Raw genomic sequence first — 7,788 nt, 5'->3', positions numbered from 1 at the left:
TTTATGAAAATTAAAAAAAGAATGAAAAACACGCGGCTGAAATAAACATAATTAAATATAAATGGACAAATCGCTCCCCCCCCCCACCCCCCAAACACGATTGTCTCCGGTTTGCGAGAGAAATCGTTTCCGAACAGCGTGGCCCGAACGGTTACGGGAGGTTTGCGGGTCCGTCTTGGAGATGCCCTTAATAAAGCTTCATGAGATTGCCCTAAAATAACTCCGTTACATTCAACCATTCACGGGCCCATCGTAAGACATGGCCGCGTACGAACTGAACATTTTTTGGCTAACAGTATACATAGCAAAAATGGTCGTGACACAGATCCCTACCCAATCTCCAGATTTCGGGAGTAATCGAGCTTGATAGCCAAACAGTGGTCGTGCATTATATTTCTCAAGTTTTGTAATCCATTGATGACTAATTACAAAGAGGTGAATTATATAAGCACGTGTAAACGTGATGACAGGTAAGAACGCCACGAGGAGGCGGCTTGTTTTTCTTCTGGCTTCTTCATCCGGGGGATCCAAAGCATAAGGTCTTGTAGGATGTTCTTGAGGGTGGTGATGTCGTGGTCATTCTGCTGCCTGAAGGTCATCGCATTCCTAGAATCCCATATCTTCCACAGAATGATGAGCAACATTGAGTTCCAGATTCTGTGATCAGTGTCCGCGGGTATGTGGCAATCCCAAAGATCGTCGTGGCAGCCATTGGGAGTGATGCTAAGTCTGAGACATACACGCCTCGCTAGGGGGCAGTTGATGAAAATGTGTGTGATGTCTTCGCCGTCGAACCCGCATCTTAGGCATAGGGCGTCAGAAACAATATGCTTACGCAAGAGATTGGCTAAACAGTTTAGCCGACCACGAAATAGGAGCCATGCGAAAATCTTGACCCGATTGGGGGCTCGTGATGTCCAGATAGGCATGGAGTGGAGGTCCACCAAGTCCTCTCTCAGGGTGAGCTCATATGCCGCTTTAGTGGAGAAAGGTAGGCCGCCAATGAGGAAGCGCTCATCTGGTTCCCGCGATGGCTGAAAGTCTTGCAACAAAGACAACAAAGACAACAACTCGGATGCAACATTAGAGGTTAGGCGAGTCCGCAGGAAAGATTCTAAACCTTGATTCAAAACAGCAGCCACGCGAGCAAGTGGGAGAATGGTGTGTGAGCATAGGTAGGGGAACAGTTCTGCAAGTGGTCTATGATGTAGCCAAGTATCTAGCCAAAAATATGTGTTGGTCCCCGAGTTGGTCAAAACAAAGGACATGGGATGTAGGAAGGGGAGTTGTTGGTTAATGGTTCTGCAGAGAAAGGGCTAGTTGCTTTGTGAGTTAATAAGAGCGTTGGGGTGTTGGAGAGCAAGCCAGTCAAGCCATGGTGTGCGTTGTGGTAGTAAAGCTTTGGCGGCAAATTTCATGAGGAGAGAGCAATTTTGTTGTGCCGGATTCTTCAGTCCTAGACCACCGAATTTCTTAGGTTTTCAAACATCTTTCCAACCAAATAGACAGTCAGCACCCGTGCATGTTTCTTCCGCAGCCCAAAAGAAAGCGCGGCAGGTCGAATCCAGAGTTGTGAGTACACTTTTCAGGATGAGAAAGACGGACATAAAGTAAACCAGGGTGGATTCAATTACTGTAGATAGGACAATTAGTCTATCGCTTTAGAGAGCAGTCAGGCGGCCAACCGGAGAGAAATTATTTGCATTTGTCGATGATAGGTAGAAATGCATTGGCGGGCAGGCGAGTAGGCGCTAGAGGGAGTCCTAGGTTGATCTGCAGGAAAGAGGAGACTGGACATTGTAGGGTGGATGCAATGAAGGAGGCAATGTCAGGCGTGACATGTAGGGTGGTTTTTGTGGTCGTGCATTTTTAATTTATTTTTACAAGTAAACTCAATTAAGCATCGGCACAACCAAAGGTGATCTTTGCACGTATACAGTTTCTATGGATCACTAAACATTTCTCAACTTGTAAAATTGATTTCCTCGAACAATAGGTTTTTGGCCTAATTAATCACAAATAGTTAAATTCTGCAACAAAATATTACTAGTATAATGTAGGGTGGGATACATTTATCGAGCAATATATATTGAGTTTGTCATAGATACACGGAATCCCCTATTTGACGGCGTTACATCAAATTACTGGGCAACAAACCCGGCCTTTGCATAACTAGAATGAAAAAAATATGCATCCATTGGGTAGGCCGGGTACACGTATGGAACGCACACACCCGGTCGCTGCATAACTAGAATGCACACAACGAACCCAACACACACACACGAAAACACACCAGCGACTAGTAAAGTCATAAGAGCAAAAGCTCTGCGTAGGCGTGAAAAAAGAAAAAGAAAAAGAAAACACCCCAAATCGATCAGATCAGCGATCTACAAACTACAATTAAGATCATATCAGCACCAACCGTTGACACCACATTGATGATGAGGATTTTCCACACCAACGCCTTCAGGATGAAAGCGACACTCAAGTGCCGCCGTCGCCGGATCCAACCACAAAGGCCAGAATAAAAGTTTTCACCTTGATGAAACAGTCAGAACTAAACCTGTGCATGGATAGCCCAGCCCGGAGGCCCGACCCCAAAAGCCCGGCATCCGGGCCAGGCCTGGGCTCCATTTTTTTTGCCTCTATCTATCACTCTTTCCGATTTGCACCATTAATTCAAGAATGGCATGAATTAATTTGTGCGTATTTCCTCCATAGGTATCTGCAAGGGATATGCATTTTTTGGCCTCTATCTATCACTCTTGCTGATTTGCACCATTAATTCAAGAATGGCATGAATTGATTTGTGCGTATTTCCTCCATAGGGGTATCTGCAAGGGATATGCATTTTTTTTTCTTTTTGCCTCTATCTATCACTCTTTCCGATTTGCAGCATTAATTCAAGAATGGCATGAATTAATGTGTGTATCTCCTCCGTAGATATCTGCAAGGGACATGCAAATCTGAGAAACGGATTCTCCCTTCGTACTAAATGCAGCAAACCCTCCCCTCCAATATATATACACGTCAAATCCGGGTTTGCGGAAAACCGAACTACTAAGCCATCAAGCGCCAACAAGCATCGCTGCAACAGAAATGTCCATGAGGTTCGCCGCGCGCGCTCTCCTCCTTCCTCTGGTGATTGCGGCGCTCCTCCACCCTGCCGATGTCGTCGCTGGCGGTGGCTTCAGCCTGCGGCTGGTACCCAGCCCCGGCTCGAACCGTAGCATCCACGTCGACGACGACGGCTTCGTGCACCTGAATGAGGACGCCGCCACCGCGCTTCGCCCCCCCATGCACACACAAATTGGGGGCAAGTACAGCGTCGTCACCAGCGTTGGGACGGGGGCCGGACGACGCACGTACGTCCTCGCGCTGGATATGACCAGCAGCGAACTGTGGATGCAGTGCAAGCCGGTCCAAAAGCCTTTCGCACAGCAGCCGCCGCCCTTCGAGCCTGCCAAGTCGCCGTCGTTCCGCCATGTACCGGGCAACAGCAGGTTCTGCTTGCCGCCCGCTCATGGGCATCGGCCCACAGTTCAAGACCCATGCTAGTTTCGTAGCATCGGACTTCACGGCATCGATGCGAGAGGCGTCCTGAGCAACGAGACCTTAGCCTTCGCGGCCGCCGGCCAGGAGGCGGAGGTTGCTGGCGTCGTCATTGGCTGCACGCACAGTAGCGAGGGCTTCGACTTCAACAGCCACGGAGTGCTCGCCGGGGTGCTCGGTCTGGGAAGGCAGGCCCCGTCGCTCATCTGGACGCTCGGCCAACACAGGCATGGTGCCGTGCAAGTGCATCGTTTCTCTTACTGCCTCCCTAGCCACGGCTCGCCGGACCATCACAGCTTCCTCCGGTTTGGCGACGACATCCCGCACACCCAACACATGGTGAGCACCAGGATCTTGTACATGAGCTTCACCACCAGCCGAGATTTCAGTGCCTACTTCGTCACCCTCGCGGGCGTCAGCGTCGGCGGGCGGCAGCTGCCGCATATCGGGGAGCTGTTCAAGCGCCACCTCCATGGTGGCAGGTGGACCGGCGGATGCGCGTTCGATGCTGGGACAGCGGCAATGGTGATGGTAGCGCCCGCTTACGAAAAGCTCAAGGACGCCGTGGTCGACCACCTCAAGCCGCTCCGGGTGTCAATTGTGTCCCGCGTCGAGTACCACCTCTGCTTCCGTGCGACGTCGCAGCTCTGGCAGCACCTGCCGACGGTGACGCTGCAGTTCGCCGAGCCTGAAGCGCGGCTCGTGCTGCCGCCACAACGGCTGTTCGTCGCAGTGGGGCACGACATCTGCCTCGCCGTGGTGCGGAGCAACGACATCACCATCATCGGCGCGATGCAGCAAGTGGACAAGCGCTTTGTCTACGACGTTAGAGCTGGTAGGATCTACTTCGCCCCTGAGAATGCATGCCATGCAGACGCCGGCAACCAGATTTAATTCAACTTTTGTTGTTTCAAATTGATGTTATCAACTGTTCAAGAAAATAAAGTAAGTTAAGAAAGATGTTTGATCTTGTTCTTACAGTGCCGTTTCTAACTTCTACTCCCCCGTTCCTAAATATAAGACTTTTGGATGGAGTACAAGATAAACTCAATTAAGTTCTTCGGACACGCTTACGCTGATGCCCCATCAGACTTTTTTTATCTCGGTGATTTTGTACTTGTTTGATGGCCATGATGCTTGCTTTATTGATAAAGCATGGCGAAAGCCTATTTCGACACAAAAGGTGGTCTTCGCAAGTATGCTGTTTCTACTGATCATAGCATGGCAAAGTTAGGAACAAAATCTTCTCCAACTTGTAGGCTCGATTTTTTATTTGAAGTTGTCAACTATTCATGACAAAAAAAAAGTATGATTGTGTCACATATTTGAAGTTGTCAATTCTTCCGCTAAAAATAATAGGGCTTTTGGCCTACCCAGTTTCTCCTAAATTTGTTGCCTGTCTCACTTATTTTCCTTATATTTATTTAGACTCACTTAACCCATTAAACTATTCACATTCCGGAGCACTTTTATCCGTGGCAAGTTTCCGCTAAACATTATTCTAGAAATTTCCGAAGCTCTTACAAAAATTCTTGTATGTAAGGTGTAAAGCTTACACAAGTAAATTGACATTTCTTTACATATATGATTGTTTAAACCATGTGCAATTGTTTTTCACAGATCACAAAGAGTCGAATTCTTCCGCAACAAAATATTACCAGTAGATTGTATGCACAATAATAAATTGCTATAGGGTTAAGTGACCACACAAAATAAAAAAGTTTGAAAACGAAAGAGCCACACTAGTTGGCGGCCACCTGCCAGGCAGCAATCCGGGCCGAGTTCGGGCTACATCTGTCCATCCTAGTTGGCGGTCGTTTTAACAACTAAAAAAATTGGCGGTTGTTCTGGCCCTGGCCCACTACATAATTCATCTGTCAGTAAGTAGGTTACTCGCTCCAGCTTATTTCTTCATTTTCCTGCTCCTAGCTGTTTTAAAATTTTAGTATTTCATAAAAATATAAAAAATTCAAAATATTATGAATTCGTAAAGTTTGTGTATATAAAAAAAATCCATGGATATGAAAATTTCTAAAATTGTAAATTTTATGAATTTGAAAAAGTTCATATATTTGAAAACCAACTTTGTGGATTTTGAAAAAAGTTCATGGATTTGAATATATTCATGCATTTGATAAAAAGTTTGTGGATTAAAAAAATCATAGTTTTGAAAAAACTTTGGGGGTTTGGGAAAAAGGTTCATGAATTAGACAGACATCACGAATAAAAAATTGTGAATTTAAAAAAAGTTCTTGCATTATGAGAAGTTTGTGAATTTTAAAAAGTTCATGAATTATTAAACAAAGTTCAATAATTTAAGGAAAAAGTTCACGAATTTTAAAAAAGTTTACGAATTTGGAAAATTTCACGAATTTGAAAAAAAGAATTGAATTTGTAAAAAGTTCACAAAGTTGCAAAAATGACTTTGAAAGTTAAAAAATTTAAGAAAAAAGTTCATAAAATTGAAAAAAATTCAATATTTTTAAAAATAAATCATGTAAGTAAAATGAAAAAGAAAGAAGTAACGAAAAAGAAATAAGGAAAGGGAAAAGAGATTAAAAACTACCGAAAAGGACCAAAACTGGCGTAAAATGGACAGAAACAAAATAGAAAATGAATCGGCCAGTAAAATAACCGAGAAAACCAGATTACAGCTAGAGTGCTAAATGGGCCCTCCTAGTTTGGTAATGGGGTATGTGTCGCGTATATATTCTAAATATACTAAACCTAGTTAGGATTCTTTTTTGTCACTATTTTGAATCTTTTTGCAGCCAAAAACTAGCATGTGCGATGATAACATGATAATTAGTTGGGGAGTTGGCCGGGTACATTCCCAACCGCGGAGCCCCCCGACGATTCCGTCTGTCACCAGATATGCACACTCCTGGCGTGACGTCTGAGGCGCCAGCTACACCACCTTCCCGTTCTGATGCGGCAGTGGCGGACAAGGGGCTCAAGAAGAGGGCGTTCATGGCATTGCCGAAGCTGACATACTAGGAAGCCGTAGCGATGGCCGTCGTGGCGCGCGATGGCTCGGCTCCGTGGAGGCCGGGGAGGAGGAGGAAAATTGACGGAGTACAGCATCTGTCTGTCGGAGTTTGGGAGGAAGGAGAAGATGCACCTCCTGTGGTCCTGCCGCAGTGTGGCCACAGTTTTATGTTGTGTGTGTCGATGCCTAGCTCCTACGCAAAGCCAATACTATTTTTGACCTGGAAGTTCAGCATAGTTCCCTCAACAACTACACATCCCCCGATGACGGCAACCACGGTCATAGCGGACCCCTCTGTGCCCGTGACCGCGGACATGGCGGATCCCTTGGCGCCCGCGACGGCACACTCGACGTCCACGGCTCCTTCACCAACAGCGGCGTCTTAACGCATGACTTTGTCTGAGACTGTCGGGGAGGGGATTGCTACTCCACCCTCATCCCCTCCTCCGACAATGAATCTTGTGTGACTACCTTCACCGACAGTGACAACTACACGCCGAATAATCGACATGCGGTTGCCGACGACGGGACGATGGACACTGATGAGGACTCCTTAACCAAGGCTATGCGGCGCAAAGCAAAGCACAACCTCGACAACCAAGGTATCACGTCGTCACCCAAATTCTTTCTAGCTTTTTCCAATACTGCCATCGTTTCTAAGTTAAATAATGTGGGTGTTAGTCTTGGGAAGAATGAGAATGATATTTTTATTTCGACTAACGCTTTGAAACACTTGGAATATGACCGTTTGAAGGTTACTCCACGTGTTTCTAGAAAGTCTTATGCCTCCCATACTGATGAGGAGGAGCTGCATGCCACATCAGATGGTCAGCTACTCTCTCATTTAGTTGGACATGTTTCAGACGTGGGTCTAGATGAACCTGGACTCAGTTCATTGATTGACCTTACAGCATACGGACGTAAATCAAAGACCGCACGTTCGAAAAAAGTTAGTAAGTCCCATAAGAGGGCGAAGTGTTCTAAATCTCCTATTGTTTCCTCATGAATGGAATGTTTTTTAATAGCAGAGATCTTCGTGACTTGGCTAAACATTTTTTCATTGCGGAATGTAATAGGGAATATAATTTATATTTTTTTGGCTATCTCTGAACCGGGGAGATGTGATTTCTCAGTGAGTCTACTTAACCGTCTTTCGGGCGGGATAGACTTTACTTGTGTTTCACGACCGCCTAGAGGTCATTCTGGGGGCATTTTACTTGGCGTAAATAGAGGGACTATGGATGTTT

At 46.0% G+C, this 7,788-nt stretch overlaps 1 pseudogene; it reads left to right on the top strand.

The window, feature by feature from the left end:
• The first annotated feature begins 3,099 nt into the window (after positions 1-3,099).
• Positions 3,100-4,446, top strand: LOC123126123 (aspartyl protease family protein 2-like; annotated as a pseudogene).
• Positions 4,447-7,788: the final 3,342 nt, after the last annotated feature.

This window comes from Triticum aestivum, chromosome 5D (genome assembly GCF_018294505.1).
Source record: "Triticum aestivum cultivar Chinese Spring chromosome 5D, IWGSC CS RefSeq v2.1, whole genome shotgun sequence".
Classification (NCBI taxonomy): Eukaryota; Viridiplantae; Streptophyta; class Magnoliopsida; order Poales; family Poaceae; genus Triticum; species Triticum aestivum.
The sequence above is the reverse complement of the archived record's forward strand: the minus strand, read 5'-3'. Positions and strand labels throughout refer to the sequence as shown.